Source organism: Mauremys mutica, chromosome 8 (assembly GCF_020497125.1).
Source record: "Mauremys mutica isolate MM-2020 ecotype Southern chromosome 8, ASM2049712v1, whole genome shotgun sequence".
Lineage (NCBI taxonomy): Eukaryota > Metazoa > Chordata > Testudines > Geoemydidae > Mauremys > Mauremys mutica.
In genome coordinates, this window is record NC_059079.1 from 70509992 (window position 1) to 70534490 (window position 24499).

A 24499-nucleotide genomic window follows, 5' to 3' on the forward strand; every position below is an offset into this window, starting at 1 on the left:
TACTTGAATGAGACTCGCAATTGATGTAGCCATTTCTGTTACCTCTGTTTGGCAAGTAAAAGGATTCACAAGAAAGGCAACTACAGGCTCAATGATGATGAACTGTTGAAATCTCTTTTCAAATTGTTCCAGAAGTGTTTGAATGTGGATAACAAATGGTGATGGATTAAAATCACTGTCGCATACCATTTTCTTCATACTTGGGAAATGTTCGAGAGACTTTGTCTTCATATGTGACATTCACAAGATCAGTTTTGCTTTGAATGATTTTACAGAACCTATCATTTGAGCCACATTTGTCTTTTCCCTGGAGCTCAAGATTTAAAATGTTCAATTTGTCAGTGATGTCGGCAAGAAAAGCCAAGTCCATTAACCAGCTGGAGTCTTCTAGTTGCTCAAAGTTCTGATTTGTGGATTTCAGAAATTCTTTGATCTATTAGGCTTAAAAAATGTGCAAGAACTTTACCTTTGCTCAGCCATTGTACTTCTGTGTGCAAGATAAGACCAGATTTTTTATCATCAACATGGCCTTAAAAAGTCAGTGTTGCAAAGGTTTCGCTTGAATAGAGTTAATTATTTTAATAACATTCACGACGTGTTGAAGAGAGAGAACTTTGAGGCACAAAGCTTCTTGGTGGATAATGCAATGATAAGACATAAAGTTCGGAAAGGATTCATTCTTCTTACAGAGTGCAATGAATCCATTGGCGCTGCCCATCATTGCTGGTGCCCCATCAGTGGTGATCGCAGACAGCTTGTGTAGTGGCATACTAATTGATGTTGCGTATGATCTGAATAAATTATATGTCCTCACCCTTTGTTCGCCCTTTCATAAGCAATACTTTTAGTAACTCTTCTTTTACGGTGAAGTCACTAAATACCATCCTCACCATAACTGCCAACTGCACTGTATCCGATATATCTGTCAACTCATCGAATTGCAGTGAAAACCAGTCACATATTTCCAAGTCATCCTTTAGCTGAGTTTGCATGTCGCTTGCAATTGCATGTATCCTCCTCGTAACTGTGTTGTCTGATAACGGCAAGTCTTGTATTGCCGACAAAATCTCACCCTTGTTAGGAAATCCTTGAAACAGGCAATCAGCACCCGTCAAAAATGCTTCCTTCGGCAATTCACCATCTTGAAAGGGTTTTTTCTTCTTTGTGAGCAGATGAGCAATTTTAAAGGAAGCAATAGTAGCACCTTTAGACTTTACCATTTGTCTAGTGAAAACAGACTGCTGGGTAGATAGGTTTGATTTGAGTTGATTAATTTTCTTCTTTCTCAACTCAGATTTAAGTGGATGGCTAATGTCAAAAGAGCTGTCATTAGTTTGAAAATGGCGTTTGACATTATGTTTTTTCAGCACTGCAACAGCACCCCCGCACAATAAGCAAACACATTTCCCTTTATTTTCAATAAAACAATAGGATTCTTCCCACTCTGGGTTGAAATAATACATAAGTTGTCTCTTATTTGAACCACTCATTTTGGAGCAAAATGTTAAAAAAATAATAAATTGCAAAGCACAAGAAAACAGCAGTATCAGTGCAGGAAGAATACTCACATACAGGGCCAGCTCCAGGCACCAGTGGAGCAAGCAGGTGCCTGTGTCAGCACATGCTACAGGGCAGCATTCGGTCCATTCTGCACAGGCGGAGCGTGTTTTGTTTTGTTTTTTGGCGGCAGTTCTGAGCAGTGCAGTGAGAAGACTGAGAGAAGCTGCAAGGACACAGAACACCGGCACCCGCAGCCTGCAGCCCCTGAGTTCTCTGTCCCTGGCAGGTGCACATAAATGCCCCGGCGGGTGCCATGGCGCCCATGGGCACTGCGTTGGGGACCACTGATTTAAGGTGTCAAGAAACTTTATCTCTGCATCTCGACCTAAGGTGACATGTACCCAATATGGGGATAGTTGAAGTCCCCGATTATTACTGAGTTTTTTATTTGTATAGCCTCTCTAATCTCCCTGAGCATTTCAAAGTCACTCTCACCATCCTGGTCAGGTTGTCAGCAGTATATCCTTACTGCTATATTCTTATTATTCAAGCATAGAATCATAGAATATCAAGGTTGGAAGGGACCTCAGGAGGTTATCTAGTCCAACCTCCTGCTCAAAGCAGACCAATCCCCAGACAGATTTTTACCCCAGTTCCCTAAATGGCCCCCTCAAGGATTGAACTCACAACCCTGGGTTTAACAGGCCAATGCTTAAACCACTGAGCTATTCCATGGAGGATAACCTTTTGGAGGATAACATTTCCTTGCCCTACTTACAATTTCTGTGGTTTTAGATGGTTTATTCCAGGTATAATTTCAGGAGATGTTTTACCTGCTTGGCTTCTCCCTCCTTCCAGAGAGGGAACAACAAACAAATCCTTCCCCCCAGATTTGAAAGTATCTTCTCTCCTCATTGTCCTTCTGGTCAGTGCCAACTAGGTTATTTGAACTGTTTAACCCCCTACAAGTAAGGTGATTCAGTATGGCTGCCAAGGAGGGATTTTATGCTACTGCATACATAAAGGTCATTACCCTTCCCTCTATATTTATGACAGATGCCTATTATATCAATATATAATTAATAGGAGGCACTCCAGTTCACCCATCTTATTATTTAGACTTTTAGCATTGGTATATAACCACTTAAAAAACTTGTCACTTTTTAGCTGTCTGCCATTATGTGGTGTAACTGAATGGGACTTTTTTTCAGTTGTCAGTTTCTCATCAGATCCTACCTGCATTTTATCATCATCATCTCTCCTTACTAGGACATAGAGAATCTCCGCTGATAGATCCTCCACATTGTCAGCTTTCCCCCAGCCCTTAGTTTAAAAATTGCTCTATGACCTTTTTAATTTTAAGTGCCAGCAATCTGGTTCTATTTTGGTTTAGGTGGAACCCATCCTTCCTCTATAGGCTCCCTCTTTCCCAAATGTTGCCCCAGTTTCTAATAAATCTAAATTCCTCCTCCCTACACCATCATCTGATCCACACATTGAGACCCTGCAGTTCTGCCTGCCTAACTGTCCCTGCACATGGAACTGGAAGCATTTCGGAGAATGCTACCATGGAGGTCCTGGACTTCAGTCTCTTACCTAGAAGCCTAAATTTAGCCTCCAGGACCTCTCTCCTATCCTTCCCTATGTCACTGGTACCTACATGTACCATGACCACTGGCTCCTCTCCAGCACTACACATAAGTCTATCTAGATATCTCAAGAGATCCACAACCTTCACACCAGGCAGTCAAGTCACCATGAGGTTCTCCTGGTCATTGCAAACCCAGCTATCTCTGTTTCTAATGATCGAATCCCCCATAACTATTATCTGTCTCTTCCTAATAACTGGAGTTCCCTCCCCCCAAGAGGTATCCTTAGTGCAAAAGGATACCACAACATCATCTGGAAGGAGGGTCCCAACTATGGGATCATTTCCCCATAGGTGGCCCTCCCCTAGTGCAGCCACTGCAGCGAAACCCCAGATGTGGGTTTGGCAGGGAAAATTTTTACTTTTTATTATGCCCCATTCAGGTTCCAGGGTGGCTGAGGAGGCACTGTGCGCTATTCAGCTTCCTGGGTTCATCAGTAATCTCCCCGGACTCCAGGGAGATTACTGATGAACCTGAGGTGCTGAGTAACCCATACCGCCTCCTCAGATGCCCCGGAACCTGCATGGGGCATAGTAAAAGCTCAGGTTCTTCTTCCGGAAAACAGAAGAAGAGAAGAGCATTGGAATTTTCATGGGGAGGCTTGGGGTCTGCAGAGGGGAGGTGCGGTTGCGGGGGCTCTGGCCAGCCCAGGCCTCCTCCGAGCAGGTTGGGGAGGGGAGGGGCTCAGGGATCTGGCTGGTCTGGGGCTCCTCCAGCCACGGAGAGAGGAGGGGGGCTTGGGCCACGGGGGGGGAAGTCTCAGGGCTCAGGCCATGGGGGGAGGCGGGGGGTCTCGGGGTTCTGGCCAAGGAGGAGGGAGGGGGGCTCAGGCTGAAAGGGGATCCGGGGTCTTAGGGCTCCAGCCATGGAGGAGATCAGGGGGTCTTGGGTCTCCAGCCATGGGGGGGGAGGGGCAGAAGAGGCAGAGCCGAGGGATAGCCTCCCCGAAGTGAAGCTCCACCTGCTGCCCATGCATTTCCCTCTGCTCCAGTTGGATGTTCTTCTTCCCTGAGATTTTCATCCTCCTCAACAGCACAGAGGCAGTCAGACCAGGTGTGGGACCATTCTACTGTGTCCTGGAAAGTCTCATCTATGAACCTCTCTGTCTCCCTTAGCTCCTCCAGTTCAGCCACTCTGGCCTCCAAAGTCTATACACAGTCTCTGAGGGCCATGAGCTCCTTGCACCGAATGCACACATATCCCACCTGCTCATAGGGCAGGTAATCAGACATGCTGCATTGGGTGCAGTAAACTGGATAGTACCCACTCTGTTGTTGGACTTGTGCCTGCATTCTCTTTTTACTACAGCAGCTCATTCCTTTGTTGATGTTTTGTTTTTATCAGGGGATGCTTTGGGCCTTAAGTTTAAAGATGTTTAAAGAATGTTCAGTGTATCTAGCCCCCACTCACACTCCCCTCTAAACTCACTCACAATACTCCCTTGTTAGCTGCTCCTGGTCAGCTCCTTATGGATACATGGGGTATATGGACTGGAGTTTAAGTCAAGGTACTAGCTAGTTGGAGAATGTATGTGGTGTTGGCTGTTTAGGAGGGAAGATGCAGAGATATATTCATGCAAGATTATAATTTAGAGAAGCTCCCTCATAAGGGACAGTATTATGAATATAGGAATTTTGAGGTGTGCCCTGGAAGCACAGGTGAGAACACATGTAGCTGTAGAGAGACGCTCTCTAGTTTGTTTTTAATAAAAGTTGTATTCCTTTCTCATTCACTAGTTTGTTGTTAAATGAACCTCAGGGTCATTGCACCTAATGCTCCACCTTCCACCTTGTGACCTCTGCTGGGGCTGTGACCATCCCCTGAGGCCCAGGCCTGTGGTGGCCACGCCCTCACTTGGGCCTGATTGGCAGCCAGTGCTGCTCAGACCGTGTTAGCCACAACCACAGCGCCTTGCAGTTACTGGCCACTGTTGGCAGGTAGGCTGGGCCATGCAGGGCACTGCAAGGCCACACTTGGCACTACAAGGCTGGGCCACGCTGAGCACTGTTAGGCCAGGCTGGGCACTGTCGGGATGGGCCAGGCCACACTAGAGACTGTCAGGCCAGACTAAGCTGGGCACTGCAAGGCCGGCCACTTGGGGGAAGATTAGGCTGGGAGAAACTGGGCACTCTCTGGCTGAGCCATTCTGGGCATTGTCAGGGTGTGCTGGGCTCTGTCAGGCTGGATGGGGCACCATGAGGCTGGGCCATGCTGGCCACAGTCAGGCCACACTACACTGGGCACTGTGAGGCCATGCTGGGCACTGTGAAGCTGGGCTGGTCACCATCAGGCCAGGCCACACTGGTCACTCTGTGGCCAGACTGGGCACTGTGAGGCTGTACTGGGCTCTGTGAAGCTGGGTTGGGCATCATTAGGCCAGACTTGTCACTGTCAGGCCAGGCCACGTTGGGCTTTGTGAGGCCATGTTGGGCACTGTAAGATCAGCTGGGCCAGGCTGTGATTTGGCACCATGTCGCTGGGTTGGGCCAGGCTGTACTGGGCACTATGAGCCTGTGCTGGGAACTGTGAGGCCACGGTAGGCACCCTCAGGCCAGGTAACACTGGTATTTGTCAGGCCAGGCCAGCTGGGCTGGGCAGTGTCAGACTGGGCTGAGCCATGCAGGGTGTTATCAGGTCTGGCTGAGCTGGGCATCATCAGGCCAGGCCAGGCTATGCTGGGCATCATTAGGCTATGCTGGACTGGGAACCATCAGGCTGTGCTGAGCACCACAGGTTGGCTCTCTTGTGCTGGGCACCAAGGGACTCAGCCAAGTTGTACCAGTCTGCCCTGATAAATGGGTGAGTTGGACTGTATGATGGGAATGCATGTGATGGTGAGGCACAGGGCTCAGCAGCCCTGGGAGTCCCTTCTGGTTTATGTCTTTTGTTCCTAATATCTCATATTTCAGGGCTTCAGCTGGTCACTTACAGAGGTCAGGAACAGATTTTCCCCCTCCCTCGTTGTACTGTAATTATGTGACTGCCTAGATAAAATACCCATGGTGCTAATGGGCCAGGAATACTGCAATTTGGAGGCAAGCACTGTCGGTGCTAAGCATGGTGAATTCCAATAACCACTCAGACACAGGGCTAAGTGGAAGAGTATTTTACTAGGGCTGGCGGGGGAAGGTCACAGCTACCCTGCTTAAGGAATTATAGTTCAAAGTACGTAATAGTGGTTCCTGTTTGGGTACCTGGGAAAGTCCAATCAAGAGTCAGGGATCTTCAGGCCCAGAGCCTGGGGTGCCATCTCCAGTTAAGTCTTTATTGAAGCACATAGGAACCTGCAGGTTTCCAAGCCAGGTTCAATTTGTGTCTCTCAGTGGGACCCTTCTGCACTGGCTCCCTGCCCAGCCACTGCTACTCCCCCATAAGTCCCATACAAACCTACACCCAACAGTCACAGACTGTTCCACATGTAGCTCTGTCCACAGTTTCTGGGGATTCTCCCTGCTGCCATGTTGCTCCCACTCACCAAACAGAACCCAGCTACATGCTGGATCAGGGAAAAAGATGTGCAGTGGGGAAGGGGCTGATGGGTGTTGTATTTCCCTACTTTTCAAATACATCACAGTATGCAGTGGGTTGTGTTTTTTTGTTTTGTTTTTTTTTTGTCTCCTTTGTCTGAAGCATGAGAGCTGGCCACAGCTGGAGATGGGACACTGGATGGTCTGGGGTTGGTGCTCTGACATGTTACCAAGCATCTTCTCACTTGGGTGTTTGCTGGCTGGTTCTTGCTCACATGACCAGGGTCTAACTGACTGCCATATGTAGTGTTGGCAAGGAATTTTCCTCCAGATCAGATTGGCAGTGAACTTGGGTTTATTTTATTTTATTTCCTTTCTCTGCAGCCTGGGTCACATGGAAGGATCATAGCATCATAGAAGATTAGGGTTGGAAGAGACCTCAGGAGGTCATCTACTCCAACCCCCTGCTCAAAGCAGGACCAACGCCAACTAAATCATCCCAGCCAGGGCTTTGTAAAGCTGGGCCTTAAAAACCTCTAAGGATGGAGATTCCACCACCTCCCTAGGTAACCCATTCCAGTGCTTCACCACCCTCCTAGTGAATTATTTTTTTCTAATATCCAACCTAGATCTCCCCCGCTGCAACTTGAGACCACTGCTTCTTGTTCTGTCATTTTCCACCACTGAGAACAGCTGCACTCCATCCTCTTTGGAACCCCCCTTCAAGTAGTTGAAGGCTGCTATCAAAAAATCCCTTGCTCTTCTCTTTGGCAGACTAAACAAGCCCAGTTCCCTCAGCCTTTCCTCATAAGTCATGTGCCCCAGCCCCCTAATCATTTTCGTTGCCTTCCACTGGACTCTCTCCAATTTGTCCACAACCTTTCTGTAGTGGGGGGGGACCAAAACTGGATGCAATACTCCAGATGTGGCCTCACCAATGCCGAATAGAGGGGAATAATCACTTCCCTCGATCAGCTGGCAATGCTCTTACTAATGCAGTCCAATATGCCGTTAGCTTTCTTGGCAACAAGGGCACACTGTTGACTCATATCCAGCTTCTCATCCACTGTAATCCCCAGGTCCTTTTCTGCAGAACTGCTGCTTAGCCAGTTGGTCCCCAGCCCATAGCAGTGCATGGGATTCTTCCATCCTAAGTGCAGGACTCTGCACTTGTCCTTGTTGAACCTCACCAGATTTCTTTTGGCCCAATCCTCCAATTTGTCTAGGTTACTCTGGACCCTATCCCTACCCTCCAGCATATCTATTTCTCCCCCCAGTTTAGTGTCATCCGCGAACTTGCTGAGGGTGCAGTCCATCCCATCATCCAGATCATTAAGGATCAATGAGTATATCTCACTTAATCATTTTCCTGCCATTGCAGGGGCCTCAGGCATTGGTGCACCTCAATCCCTCCTATTCTCTGCCTGTGGCACACAGTTTAATTTCCTGAGGGCTGTGATACTTTGTTCTAATATCAATTGCTGGGTTTAGTGTGCAGATACTGGCTAGTGTTGGTGGCCTGTGATATACAAGAGATCAGATTGGATGATCTGGGGGTCCCTTTTGGCTTTAAACTCTGTGGCCCGGTCTACAGTACGAGTGTATATCGAATTTAGCAGCGTAAAATCGCATTAACTCTGCACCCGTCCACATAACGAAGCCCTTTATATCGATATAAAGGGCTCTTAATATCGATATCTGTAATCCTCCCCGAAAAGGGGAGTAGTGCTGAAATCGGTATTGCCATTTCGGATTAGGGTTAGTGTGGCCACAATTCGACGGTATTGGCCTCCGGGCACTATCCCACAGTGCACCATTGTGACCACTGTGGACAGCAATCTGAACTCGGATGCACTGGCCAGGTAGACAGGAAAAGCCCCATGAACTTTTGAATTTCACTTCCTGTTTGCCCAGCGTGGAGTGCCGATCAGCACAGGTGACCATGCAGTCCCAGAATCAAAAAAGAGCTCCAGCATGGACCGTACGTGAGATACTGAAGCTGATCTCTGCATGGGGAGATGAATCTGTTCTATCAGAACTCCGTTCCAAAAGACGAAATGCCAAAGCATTTGAAAAAATCTCTAAGGCTATGATAGACAGAGGCCACAACAGGGACTCAACACAAGTGCGGCATGAAACGTAAGGAGCTGAGACAAGCGTAACAGAAAGCCAAAGAATCAAATGGACGCTTACGGAGGGAGGGAAGGGGGACTGAGGACTCTAGCTATCCCACAGTTCCCGCACTCTCCAAAAACCATTTGCATTCTTGGCTGAGCTCCCAATGCCTGAAGGATCAAAAACATTGTCGCAGGTGGTTCAGGGTATATGTCGTCAGCCCCCCCCCCCCATGAAAGAAAAGGGGAAAAAATCGTTTCTCACCTTTTTTCAATGTCACCATATGTGTACCGTGTCTGTCAGCAGCATCCAGTAGACATATGGTGACAGTGAAAAAAGGCTGAACGGACTCCATGATTGCCGTGCTATGGGCGTCTGCCAGGGCAATCCAGGGAAAAGGGCGCGAAATGATTGTATGCCGTTGCTTTCATGGAGGGAGGATTGACTGAAGACATTTACCCAGAATCACCCGCGACACTGTTTTTGCCCCATCATGCATTGTGATCTCAACCCAGAATTCAAATGGGCGGGGGAGACTGCGGGAACTATGAGATAGCTACCCACAGTGCAATGCTCAGGAAATCGACGCTAGCCTCGGTACATGGATGCACACCGTCGAATAAATGTGCTTAGTGTGGCTGCGTGCACTCGTCTTTATACAATCTGTTTCCAAATACCGGTTTCTGTAAAATCGGAATAATCCCATAGTGTAGACATACCCTGTGACTCTAATTAGAGATGGAGGGAAAATGTGTGGGGAAGGAAAAGAAGTGACAGTAATGAAGAAACTTTAGAACTATTGTAATAGTGGCTGAAAAGCCTCCTGCTGCAGCATGAATCTCAGTGATATTTTTATTTTCAAAATAATTCCTCACAATTTTGGCATCTCCTTTAGCACCTGCTAGCAAGTCTGTCAATAAATCTAGGCTTTGCTGGCGATTCCAGAATTAAAAAGGAAGTTTCAGTTTAGGTTAACCAAAACTGAAAATTTTCAAGATATTCAGTGACTTGAAAAGTTGGAAAACATTTTCAGTTGGGTCAAAAATTTTTGTTCAATCTGATTCAACATTTTGTGTTTTGATTTTGGGAATTTTCACCAAAGTAAAGGCAGTGTAGCTTCCCAAAATGGCTGGAGGAAAAAGAGGTGCCCTCCTTATACCATTTAGCCCTGGTTAGGCTAGGGCATGGAGGATATCCACATTAACTCCCTACAGTGTTTAATGGAGAGAAGGAGTTTGAACTTGGGTCTGAAAGGGCCCTGGCTGCTGGGCTATGGGATATTCTGAGATGCACTTTTTTCAGTCTCTCCTGGTGAGACTGTTCCACTTTGTATAAATAATTAAACAGTCATTGAAGCAATGACCTTGTAAGGGTGTGGGACTCACCCCTTTGGTGCCTCCTGCTGGTCATGTCTGGGAATTAGCTCTCCAGCCATTGAAGCACCCTCTGCAGGCCGGTGTCCCACTACTGCTTGGCCCCCGTGTCCCTCCTGGACCCGGTGCCCTGTTGTCTGGGGTGCTTTCTCCTGGCAGTATCCCCACAGTCTGGGTCTCCCCCTCCCAGGGGAACCCCCACCCACTATCCCCACTTCACCTCAGTCTTGGCTACTGCCCAGTTTCCATCTAGCACCTGTTCACTGGGGCAGACTGCAGTATAAGCCACTCATCACAGGCAAAGGGGTTTGGACCTGCTGCCTGTGGCTACCCGTGGGCTGCCCCTGCAACCCAGTACCTAAGAGGCCTTACCAGGTCTGCAGCCTGGGGCTTTCCTAGGCCGGAGCTCCCCAGCTCCCTTGGCCTTTCCCCAGCCCTGCTCCACTCCAGATACCTGGTTAACCTCTCTGAAGCCAGGCTGTCAAGGTTTCCTCCCCCACTCTGAACTTTAGGATACAGATGTGGGGACCTCCATGGACCCTTCTAAACTTAATTCCTAGCTTAGATCTGGTAACACTGCCACCATCCAGAGATCAGTGTCTGGCACACTTTCCAAACTCCTTGGATCTTAACACAAGGAGAAATTAACCATTCCCTCTCCTTTCTCCCCCACCAATCCCTGGTGAGTTCAGACCCAATCCCCTTGGGTCTTAAAACAAGGGAAAAAAATAATCAATCGGGTTCTTAAAAAGCCTCATAACTATATACATGAAATTACAACCTATAACATTACTATAACAACAATGCTCACTGCATCATGAGGCTTCTGAAGATTCCCAACATGACAAACTTTGCACTGGATACTACACAAACATATTATAAGCATGAATATGAGGATGCAAGGTGTTCCCCCGAGGTACAGCGTGTCACACCCCACTCTCTGAGAACCAGTAGCTACATCTTTTTTCTGGTGATCTATCATTGTCTACACCAGGGGTTAGGTCAGCATTGCTACATCTCTCAGGGCTGTGGATTTACAGCCCTGAGAGACGTAGCTATGCTGATGTAAGGGATCAGGGGTGTTATGCTTATAAGAAGCATATGGGATCTTTTTCAGGGGAAAAGGCAATACGCTGTGTTTATTGAAGATACAACAATTAGCATATGCATTCAATCACACCACACACACACACACTGTCCCACCAGTCAATGTTATAGTTACAAGTCCAGAGTCCAGATCAATCTAGTGGCCAGTTAGGTTGATCACGGGTAGGTAGGAGCCAGGTTCTGTCAGTCGTGACACGATGCTCCCGGGAAGTCTTGGCAGGATGAACCCAAAGTTTCATGGCAAGGCACCCTGTTTATATAGTGATTTTTCTTCATTGGGATCAATGAGTTTTGCACCATCATGCTGTAATCAATTGTTGTTTGACGAGTTAAATTGTTTTTCTCAGCCTTTATCTTGTTCTTTCATCAAGACTCTGAGGGAGTTATCCCATGTTGGTTTTGATCACAGCTATCTTGTTCCCATTGATAGGTGCCTGTCACACCTTTAGAGTTGTCAATCTTCCCTCCTCTGGCATTTCAATAGGGGCCTGTTGCAGCCTCCTGGTGCCCTTGCGTCTGTCTCCGATTCCTACCTAGACTATCTGGTTCAGTTATCTCTTAACACCCATTCCTCATTCACACACAAAACAGAATTAATTTACATAGAACATTTTGAACAGGAACATCAAATTCCAATGCAGAAGAAAAACAATCATGGCATTCTTTTATTTATTTTAAAATGCTAAGCCTACAACAAAGTAGTGACCCTCAAAGGTCTGTTACTGCCTTGAAATCAGTGCAGACACAAAGAAATTCTGGCTGATGCATTTCTACCAATGGCACTTAGGCCATTCCTTTCTGCTATTCAAAAAGGGTGGCTGGCAGGATGTGGTCAAATCGTACACCAATACATTTAATACAAGCTACAATATTATCTTATTATTCTTTATCCTTCTTTCTAAATTATACAAAATACAAACATAAAATCCTACTACTACATATCCCCCTATTGACCCCTCAAGAACAATTCTTGAATGGGTCATATTTTATACAATTGTTTCATAACAATATACTGAGAGACAATTTGAGCTTGTAGTTGTAATTTAACATTCTTTTTGTCCAACGGCATATACAACACATTCCTAGCATGCAAACACAGGACAGTATTAACACAAGTAGTAATGGGTGAAACGTAAGAGACAATATACCCTTAGAGGTCGGGGACCAGCCTGTAAAAACATTGTTCCAATGATAGGCTGTCAGTTCTTTTTCAGACTTAGCAATTTTTAGCATGTCTCCATTCGCATGTAATATTTGAATGACATGCTTCCCTATATCCCTCTATGTCTGTTGTAAAAATGGAGTCACCTTTGTTTCTGACAATAAGTGATCAGTTAGATTGTGCCATTCCAGGCCAAGGGTAAAAGAAAAATTAACCAGGATGGTTGTTATAGTGCTCTATGAGTCTTCTATCTTTGGTAAATAGTACGTGTGATTGCTAGTATATAATACACAGGCATTACACCTACATTCATCCACTGGGGGTTGTCTAATATTTGCATCTTCCCAAAATACTGTTTCCCAGGATGTAACACATACACATTGTCCGTTGTATAAAACACATGCCACATTTTCTAGTTCGTCCCACACACATGTTCCCAATGAGATATCTCTGCTTCATGGTTCTGTGGTGACAGGTAGGGACAAGCATACCCATTTCTGAGGGCTCCATTCCATACACTGTCGGAGGGCCAATAATTTCTCTTTTTTCCCAGTCCACTGACCTGCAACCCAGGGTAGCCAAAGGATCCCAAGGTCAATTTTGGGAGCGGGCTCACTTTCCATATTTCTGTCTCCACAGAGCAATTTTGGTGAGCAATTTTAACAATAATTTTACTTAATAACAAATCGGGTTTAACCATGCTGGAAACATATTGCATTCATTTATATTTGTAGGTATCGAACAAGGACCTTTTCCATTGTTTTAAAAGATGTGTTAATACCCTAACATTCCCAGATATTATCCAAAACATTTCGTGTTCAAGTGATGCTAAATTAAGAATTTGCATTTCAGTCCATCCTATGGCCAAAGCAGTTTTATTTCCTAACTCTATTTGTTGTTTATACAGCAGCCAGGAGGTGGTGTTTAGCCACCGCCACATATTCCGTGTTGCTTTTAGGTTTCCCAGACCTATTTGTTCCAAGTCCACAGTAGTATCTGCCTGCTTGTGAATGAGACTATCTTCCAGTTGTGACAAGGAACTTAACTTATTCTTAATTACCTCCAGGTCTACAGTATTCATAATCCTTGCTCCAAAACCAATTCCTCCTAATATGGTGTCTGCTACATGAGGCTGTTTCCCTGTTAACAGACTGGCATTCCTGGAACCTTCACCCTTCTTCAACATTGATTTCTGTAAATACAGTTAAAATGCTTATTAATCCTTTTCTGCCTAATGCAGTAGTTTTTTTGTGTAACACAATACATGACAATGCTAGCAACAAGACAAACAACACAAGACAAAACATAAAACACAAAACATATTTTTTGTTAAGACAGTAGATTCATGGTATTCTGCGTTGCTCTTCAGCTAGTACCAGCTTTTCCTGAAGTTTTGAAAGACAAAAATAACATTTTTCTACCCCTTTTGGAGTGGCAGATTATTCCTTAAAATATCCCTTTCTTTTACAAATATCCTTGCTGATTGCAGGTAAAACAGAGGAATTACCCCCATACTTTCTTGTGTTTTTGTTCTAAAGGCAGGCCAGCTTTCAATGGCTTCTATCTTTTAAGGGTTTAGGGAAAATTATCCGACTGTTCAGTCATTAAGTTCATGAGGTGGTATACCTCAATTTCCCTTTTTATACATCAGACCAGGTTTGTAATTTTTTCTCTGCTGTGCTAAGCTTTAAGTTCATTTACAGGTAATAGCTGAGAAGCATCATTACCGTATGACCTTAAAGTTTTGGTTTTTTTTAAATCATACACACTATACATGGTTACAGGGGTACTTATTAACATTAAATGTGTCTCAATGTTTAATATTAACAATAACATTAGCATCACATTTATTAAAGGTATCTTGTTATATGATTAATTATATCCTTGGGGTTTTGGTGAATTAAAAGATAGGGGTGTCATGCATATAAGCAGACCCCTTTTGTACCTGTTTTCAGATTTCAGCACTGCATACTGCATTTTTCTACTTAGGGTTAACCTATCCCTCTCTTATTCTTAGGTTTGACTCCTTTTTCCACCTTCCTCTGGAGGGTCATAATTTGAGCCTTTTGATTTCAGGTAGTTTGTTTGCTGACCAGGTATGTCCTTCATCTGCAGCTCCTTTGTGCTGCCATTTATGGGCAGTTCTCTCCTTTCTCTATTAGTTAGGTAATTTGCATCAACATAGATGCTTTTGGCTTGCTTTTGGATCCAAAGCCATCAGCAGCTCAGAGACTCTGTCTTAAAAGGGACACAATCAACTTTCACCAGAGTTCTGATTACTTTTCACTTTTAATTCCTGCTTCCAAAACACACAGTGATCTGAAAAACAAAACCCAACCTATTGTGGCTCCTTTTGGAGCCCTAATAGGATTTTAATTAAGTAGCATGTTTTGTTTGTATTTCTTTTACCCCTTTTACAATATACACTGCACATGTCCTAGGAAAAATGCCCATTCCTCTCAAAGTTTAACTTTTATAATATTATATTAGCCATATCAATTTTTACATAAGGTGTAACTGTTTCTTTTCTGCTCACAGAGTTTTTATGTACCCTTATCAAAGTGATAGTCTGATTACACAGAATCATAGAATCTCAGGGTTGGAAGGGACCTCAGGAGGTCATCTAGTCCAACCCCCTGCTCAAAGCAGGACCAAACCCAACTAAATCATCCCAGCCAGGGCTTTGTCAAGCCTGACCTTAAAAACCTCTAAGGAAGGAGATTCCACTACCTCCCTAGGTAACCCATTCCAGTTCTTCACCACCCTACTAGTGAAAAAGTTTTTCCTAATATCCAACCTAAACCTCCCCCTCTGCAACTTGAGACCATTACTCCTTGTTCTGTCATCTTCTACCACTGAGAACAGTCTAGATCCATCCTCTTTGGAACCCCCTTTCAGGTAGTTGAAAGCAGCTATCAAATCCCCCCTCATTCTTCTCTTCTGCAGACTAAACAGTCCCAGTTCCCACAGCCTCTCCTCATAAGTCATGTGCTCCAGCCCCCTAATCATTTTTGTTGCCCTCCACTGGACTCTCTCCAATTTATCCACATCCTTCTTGTAGTGTGGGGCCCAAAACTGGACACAGTACTCCAAATGAGGCCTCACCAGTGCTGAGTAGAGGGGAATGATCACATCCCTTGATCTGCTGGAAATGCCCCTACTTATACAACCCAAAATGCCATCAGCCTTCTTGGCAACAAGGGCACACTGTTGACTCATATTCAGCTTTTCATCCACCGTAACCCCTAGGTCCTTTTCTGCAGAACTGCTGCCCAGCCATTCGGTCCCTAGTCTGTAGCAGTGCATGGGATTCTTCCGTCCTAAGTGCAGGACTCTGCACTTGTCCTTGTTGAACCTCATCATATTTCTTTTGGCCCAATCCTCTAATTTGTCTAGGTCCCTCTGTATCCTAGCCCTACCCTCCAGCGTATCAACCACTCCTCCCATCTTAGTGTCATCTGCAAACTTGCTAAGGGTGCAGTCCACACCATCCTCCAGATCGTTAATGAAGATATTGAATAAAACCGGGCCCAGCACCGACCCTTGGGGCACTCCACTTGATACCGGCTGCCAACTAGACATGGAACCATTGATCACTACCCGTTGAGCCCGACCATCTAGCCAGTTTTCTATCCACCTTACCGTCCATTCATCCAGCCCATACTTCTTTAACTTGCTGGCAAGAATACTGTGGGAGACTGTATCAAAAGCTTTGCTAAAGTCCAGAAATAGTATATCAACTGCTTTCCCCTCATCCACAGAGCCGGTTATCTCCTCATAGAAGGCAATTAGGTTAGTCAGGCATGACTTGCCCTTGGTGAATCCATGCTGACTGTTCCTGATCACTTTCCCCTCCTTTAAGTGGTTCAGGATTGATTCCTTGAGGACCTGTTCCATGATTTTTCCAGGGACTGAGGTGAGACTGACTGGCCTGTAGTTCCCTGAATCTTCCTTCTTCCCTTTTTTAAAGATGGGCACTACATTAGCTTTTTTCCAGTCATCTGGGACCTCCACCGATCGCCATGATTTTTCAAAGATAATGGCCAATGGCTCTGCAATCTCATCGGCCAACTCCTTTAGCACCCTCGGATGCAGCGCATCCGGCCCCATGGACTTGTGCTCGTCCAGCTTTCCTAAATAGCCCCGAACTACTTCTTTCTCCACAGAGAGCTGGTCACCTCCTCCCCATACCGTGCTGCAGAGTGCAGCTGTCTGGGAGCTGATCTTGTCTGTGAAGACAGAGGCAAAAAAAGCATTGAGTACACTGGCTTTCTCCACATCCTCTGTCACTAAGTTCCCTCCCTCATTCAGCAAGGGGCCCACACTTTCCTTGACTTTCTTCCTGTTGCTAACATACCTAAAGAAACCCTTCTTGTTACTCCTAACATCTCCGGCTAGCTGCAACTCCAAGTGTGATTTGGCCTTCCTGATTTCACACCTGCATGCCTGAACAATACTTTTATACTCCTCCCTGGTTATTTGTCCAATCTTCCACTTCTTGTAAGCTGTTCTTTTGTGTTTAAGACGAGCAAGGATTTCACTGTTAAGCCAAGCTGGTCGCCTGCCATATTTACTTTTCTTCCTACACATCGGGATGGTTTGTTCCTGCAACCTCAATAAGGTTTCTTTGAAATACAGCCAGCTTTCCTCGACTCCTTTCCCCGTCATGTTATTCTCCCAGGGGACCTTGCCCATCAGTTCCCTGAGGGAGTCGAAGTCTGCTTTTCTGAAATCCAGGGTCTCTGTTCTACTGCTTTCCCTTTTTCTTTGTGTCAGGATCCTGAACTCGACCATCTCATGGTCACTGCCTCCCAGGTTCCCATCCACTATTGCTTCCTCTACTATTTCTTCCCTTAAGACCTTAAGGCTCAGTGTTTCTAACATTGCTTCTTTGTGCACCTCATGACTGCTGAAAGAGGGGCACTGTCTTTTTTTTTTAATTTCTTATTCTTTTACTAAAGCTCTTATCTGCTATTTTGTTACCAAAAAACAAATCCAGAATCTCTTCCCATTCTCCTGGTTTTGACTGCCCTGCTACAGCCATGACTTTGGTTTTTAAAAAGATATTGAACTTTATAAAGCATTGAGGTATCTTAAGAGTTAAATGCTAAATACTAAAGCCAAACAACACTGATTACCTGTGGCTGGCAAAAAGTGTCTGTCAGTTTTGCAACTTTGAATGAAAGATTCAAATGGATTTCAGTGGTATTATTTAAAAACAAAAAAAAAACAAAAAACCTACAAAACAGAATTTTACAAACCAGGAGTGTTGGTTTATGTCCTAAACACTCCACATATTTACACAATATATTTATACACAATATTCTTCACCACACACACAGATATGTATATATATACATACTTTTTGTCTTATATCAGAGGGATAGCCATGTTAGTCTGGATCTGTAAAAGCAGCAAAGAGTCCTGTACAACCGCATCTGCTCCAACCCCTCAGACAGAGACCAACACCTACAAAATCTTCACCAAGCATTCTCAAAACTACAATACCCGCACAAGGAAATAAGGAAACAGATCAACAGAGCCAGACGTGTACCCAGAAGCCTCCTACTGCAAGACAAACCCAAGAAAGAAACATACAGTCCCCAGCTAAAACCCCTCCAATGCATCATCAGGGATCTACAACCCATCCTGGACAATGATCCCTCACTTTCACAGGCCTTGGATGGCAGGCCAGTCCTCGCCCACAGACAACCTGCCAACCTGAAGCATATTCTCACCAGTAACTGCACACTGCACCATAGTAACTCTAACTCAGGAACCAATCCATGCAACAAACCTGGATGCCAACTCTGCCCGCATATCTACACCAGCGACACCATCACAGGACCTAACCAGATCAGCCACACCATCACTGGTTCATTCACCTGCACGTCCACCAATGTACTATACGCCATCATATACCAGCAATGCCCCTCTGCTATGTACATCGGCCAAACTGGACAGTCCCTACGGAAAAGGATAAATGGACACAAATCAGATATTAGGAATGGCAATATACAAATACCTGTAAGAGAACACTTCAATCTCCCTGGACACACAATAGCAGATCTAAAGGTAGCCATCCTGCAGCAAAAAAATTTAAGGACCAGACTTCAAAGAGAAACTGCTGAGCTTCAGTTCATCTGCAAATTTGACACCATCAGCTCAGGATTAAACAAAGACTGTGAATGGCTTGCCAACTACAAAAGCAGTTTCTCCTCCCTTGGTTTTCACACCTCAACTGCAGAAGAGGGCCTCATCCTCCCTGATTGAACTAACCTCGTTATCTCTAGCCTGCTTCTTGCTTGCATATATATACCTGCCCCTGGAAATTTCCATTACATGCATCCGACGAAGTGGGTATTCACCCACGAAAGCTCATGCTCCAATATGTCTGTTAGTCTATAAGGTGTCACAGGACTCTTTGCTACTTTTTTTCTTAACATCTCTTACACTGCTTTGATTTTTACACAGCTGTACCTAGATTACATTTGCACACATTTGGAGGAAATTAAATTCCAATAGAAACTCCTTATGTTCTTTTAGCAAATTTGACTAAATTGTCCATAGTCAAATGTATAAATTGATTGTCTCTTTGCCTGGATTATTTCCAGACATTTCTTTGGAAAAGGGCCCATTTTCCCTTCAAAATGGCTGCAAAGAAACCAAGAATTCTTTCCCTATAACACTTTTCCTTTTTAACATTTTCACAAAGTATAACTGCTTAATTACCTCCAGCCTCTGCAGAGTTAACTTCTCACTCTCTTTCCTTAAAATCACTTGCTTATCTCCCAAAATGACACCTCCATCAGTTCAGATATCACCGTTCCAATATTGTACCAGAAATATGAATTCCCCATGCCTGTACTTACTCCTTTTCTTACTCCTGCCATTATGCCCCTCAGGGCTCCCAACCTGTTTTCCAATCTCTTTATCTGTGACCTGCCGGCTTGTCTGGGCCTGATCCTGCTTTCCTCACTGAACCGTCCCTTCCCTTGGGCACAGGCTTTGTCCCACTAACCATTTATCAAGGAGGGGGGCTCCTCAACTGCCCACACATCTCCTGGTCCCTTTTCTTAAACATTTTTCTTAAAATTGTGAAATCATAATATTCCACACTCCTATATCCTCCAGAGTGAGGTCTTACAGAAATCTATTCCTTATTTGCCAATGCTTGTGCTGGGACTTACAAAACACAAAAAGTCTATACCCACTAAAAAAAACTCTGCCTGACAGAGCAGGACGGGGGAACACTAAGCCCGCTACCTTTTGGGCTTGATCCTGCTACAACTGAGGGTATATTCACCTATGCAAATTTTCTATTTCTATTTCTATTTCTACTCTAATCCTCCCCTTTATGGGCCGACACTTCTACGACTGGGGTATGCACACCTGAATGATCGATCACTTTATATGTAGGGTATACCTTTTAGCAATATTTAGCAGTATTTTCAACAATCACAGTGCATGTCTTCCCCCTTTCGCAATTCTCCACCAAAAATGTTATGCTTATAAGAAGCACATGGGATCTTTTTCAGGGGAAAAGGCAATATGCCACATTTATTGAAGATACAACAATTAGCATATGCTTTCAATCACGACACACACACACACTGTCCCGCCAGTCAATGTTATAGTTACTAGTCCAGAGTCCAGATCAATCTACTGGCCAGCTAAGTTGATCACAGGTAGGTAGGAGCCGGGTTCTGTTGGTTGCAACACGATGCTCTGCGTAAGTCTTGGCAGGACGAACCAAAAGTTTCATGGCAAGGCACCTGTTTATATAGTGATTTTCCTTCATTGGGACCAATGAGTTTTGCACCGTCATGCTGTAATCAATTGTTGTCTGATGAGTGCTTGTTTTCTTAAATTGTTTTTCTCATCCTTTATCTTGTTCTTTCATCAAGTCTCTCAAGGAGTTATCCCAGGCTTGTTTTGATCACAGCTGTCTTGTCCCCATTGATAGGTGCCTGTCTCATCTTTAGAGTCGTCAATCTGCCCTCCTCTGACATTTCAATGGGGGCCTGTTGCAGCCTCCTGTCACCCTTGCATCTGTCTCCGGTTCCTCCCTAGAACATCTGGTTCAGTGATGGCCTTCACACTTCTCTCTTAAAACCCATTTCTCATTCACACACAAAACAGAATTAATTTGCACAGCACATTTTGAACAGGAACATCAAATTGCAATGCAGAAGAAAAACAATCATGACATTCTTTTACTTATTTTAAAATGCAAAGCCTACAACAAAATGGTTTAGAAAATCGGGTCTTCTTCCTCTTCAGAAACATTGCTCACTGGTAGTCATGGTAAATATCTCCAATGCGTTGGTAAGGAATAACTTGTCCAAAGTTGCTTGATGCAGAATTTTCATCCTAAGAAAGGAGGGAAATAAGCAATAGACTTATATCCTCCTGCTATTTTGTTGGCTCAGGGGTCTACAATAAATTCTCTTAAGTGAACCCAAGGAAGTCAGATCTCTTATTGGCTGAAATAGAAGCTTTTGGATTGGTCTGAATCCAAGACAGATCAGGTTAGTCTTGCAATAAATATTTTGAAAACAGATCCATCTTGGATAAGAAAGTCTTGGATCCATGAGCTGGGATTCCTCTCCGTGCAAAGGAGAGAGAAAAAGAGACACCATAATTCTCAGGAGAGATTCAACAGTTGTGCCCTCTCAGATCCTGGGCGTAACTGAAAGAATAGATGCCCTTGAATTGCAGGGAAGTTTGATCACTTCTTTGGAACTAGCTATTCACTTGGTAAAGGCCACAAGTCTGTGGAGAGCCTTACTATAGGACCTGTTCAAAAGAACTGGTCCATCATTGATTCTGAACCCAGCTTAATCTTCTAGCAGATCCACTCCTCCAGTGACAGTTGTATTTCTCCAGTGCTGTCATTTTCTGGGATCTAAGATTATTTATTTTGATATTGCTGAGGACCTTGTGTCTGGAGTGACAGACTAATTTGCTGCTTCTCCTATCATTGCTATTAAGTCTGATCCTGGGGTTCCTTGATAATCTATTATTATTTTTAATTCATTTAATTAATTCATATGGTTAATTACCTGGTGCTAATGGTTTTTACTATTTTGAATGGTTCTGGGGCTTTGTGGCCATGCATGTGAGCCATACAATGGGGCTCTGAAAACACTGTGCACTCAGAGAGCAACAGCTGCTTGATAAGTAACACTCTTTTCTTCATCTTTAATAGTTTACAGTTACTTAGAAGTGACTCTTATCTTGATTCTCAGCAGCCGCAGCAGTCACCACCGGTTGGGGAGAGAGCAGCAAACAGCAAGGATTCCTGGAGAAGGACAAATTAGATTCTCCCTTTTCTTCAGTGTGGGGTTGGTTATATTTAATTTAATTTAATCAGACAATGGTACGATGGCAGCCTTCCTGTGTCCTTCTGTTTGGATAAGTTACTTAGAACTAAATGCCTCTCCTATGATGCCATCAGTGCTCATGGCCTGATCTGTGCCTTTAGGGCCAAATGGTGCTATTTAGTCACTTGCCTCTGCAGAAATGGATGCAGAACCACCCTGCCCAAGGGGAGTTTGGAGACAAATTGTTCTTCAGAGAGGCACAGTCCTTCCCTGAGCAGGCTGGTGCACCAGGCCTATATCATGAGTCAGTGCAGCGAAGAGGCAGGGCCTCCCTTTTGGGGTGCTCAGAGCATCTCTTCCTCCTGAGAAAATTCTGCCCCTCAAAAAATTAAAAATTCTGTGCACACCACTTTAAAATTCTTCATATTTTATTTGTCAAAATAACACAATATACATGCCAGTTTCAATTATTTTGGTAATTTATTTCAAAATACCTGTCAACAGATATGTCTGTAAAAATACAGTTGCCCAAACAATTTCTCTCAGGAGTAGAGAGTTAAAGAACCCCTATGACCCCAGTTCCTGTTTCTCTGCCCCCTTCTCTCCCAGAGCCCAGTCATGGGGCAGTACCCCCACAAGCACCCAGCTGTGGGGCCCCCACAGTCCAGACACCCACACCACCTACCTTGCAGAGTCTGGGAACCTGATGCTGAGCCCTGGGCTTGTGTGGAGTTTCCTGCACACCACCTCCTTCCTACAGGGTGTGCTGAGAACTGCAGCTGCTGACAAACCTCCAGCTCCCTCTCCCTGGCAGTGTCTTTTATTTCAGAGCTGGGTTCTGCTGGGTCCAGAGGCCCCTAGTGGTGGCTAGCAGCTCTGCAGCCCATTTCTGTGCATTGGAAAAAGGAAATTCTGCATGTACCACATTAATTTCTGGGCAAATTCTGCATGCGCAGTGGCACAGAATTCCCCCAGGAGTAATCTCTGGAGTCACTGTTAGGGAGAAATCTTTGCAATGCCCTGAATGTATGATAAGGACTCAGAGCACACTGAGCCAGCACTCTTCACCGTGGTTCCTCTTAGCCTGGGAATGCTTCCCTCCCCAACCTTAATAGTCTCTTAATGACAGTTTTTGTATGGAAATATTACCTCTTCCCTCCCGAGACTGGAATGCCCCCCACATGCACATGCTAATTCACACACACATATGCACAGGCACAAACTGCCTTAAATTTCCTCTCCAGAATTAAAGGAAGGAGCCCCTACCCAAACAATATGAATGCTGGGAGCAGGCCTGTGATCTGGAGCATGTTGCCCTGATGTTACCCTGTAACGGCAGGAGCAGCTTGGGGCAAGGTGCTGGCCCAGCTACTGGTGTCCTGAGGAGTTGGAAGCTGCGAGAAGTTGGAAACAGTTGGTGTGAGCTCTGCATCCAAATCCTCTGAGTCCCGCATGATGCCTCCTCAGGCCTCTTCCCCTGGTGATTTCTCCGACGCCCATCTCGTGTGATGCCTCCTCAGCCCCCAAACCTCCCTGCTGGTGCATCATCCCACTTTCCCCTCCCCAACTCTCTCACTTTGTATCAATGAATGTGAATTATGCTGGTGGAGGCTGGAGCATGCAGACTGATCCTCACTGCAGTGTGGAGCAAATGAGTGAGTCTACACCAGGGGTGGGCAAACTTTTTGGCCTGAGGGCCGCATTGAGTTTCATAAATTGTATGGAGAGCTGGTTAGGGGAGAGGGTCGTGGCCTGGTCCCCACATCCTATCTGCCCCCCCCGGGACTCCTGCCCCATCCACACACCCCGCTCCCTGTCCCCTGACCGCCCCTGGACCCCTGCTGCCCATCCAACCTCTCCTCTCATTCCTGACACACTCCTTGGGACCCCTGCCCCATCCAACCATCCCTTCTCCCTGTCCCTGACTGCCCCTGGAACGCCTGCCCCTGACTCCCCCTGCCACTCCATCCAGCCTCCCCTCCTTCCTGACTGCCACCCCAAGACCCCTGTCCCAATTCAGCCTCCTGTTCCCCCCCAGACTGCCCCAATCCCTATCCACACCCCTGCCTCCAACCACCATCCTGAACTCCTCTGCCCTCTGTCCAACCCCCCCTGCTCCCTGTCCCCTTACCACGCTGCCTGGAGCACCAGTGACTAGCGGTGCTACAGTCGCGGCGCCCGACTGGAGCCAAGCCACACCGCTGCCACCACGCAGCACAGAGCACCGGGTCAGGCCGGGCTCTGCAGCTGCGCTTCCCCAGGAGCTCATAGTCTTGCCACACAGAGCATTCCACCGGCAGCGGACCAAGCAAGCTGAGGCTGCAGGGGAGGGGGAAAAGCAGGGGAGGGGCTGGGGGCTCAGTGGCCAGGCAGGATGGCCCCACGGGATGGAAGTGGCCCGCAGGCAGTAGTTTGCCCACCTCTGGTCTACACTGTAGTCTCCCAGCCTGGATAGACAGACTTGTGCTAGCAGGACTTGAGTTAGCACACTCAAAATAGCCATGTGGACATTGCTGTTCAGGCTGGAGTGCAGGCTCCTGAGCCCATCCAGTCCCCCAGGCTTGAGAGCCCACATCCACATGGCTATTTTTAGCTATGCTAGCACAAGTCTCTCTCTACCTAGGCTGGGAAGCTCACTTCCCACTGCAGTGTAGACAGATACACAGGGGCTCTGGCCCCGAAGGACTCACCTTCAGGCTGTGGTTGCCTCCTTATTCCCTGTCTTCACTGCTCAGGAATAGGATATAACCCCAGAGGAGAGGCGCTTCAGCAGCAACAGTAAGATCTGTGTCTGTTCTCA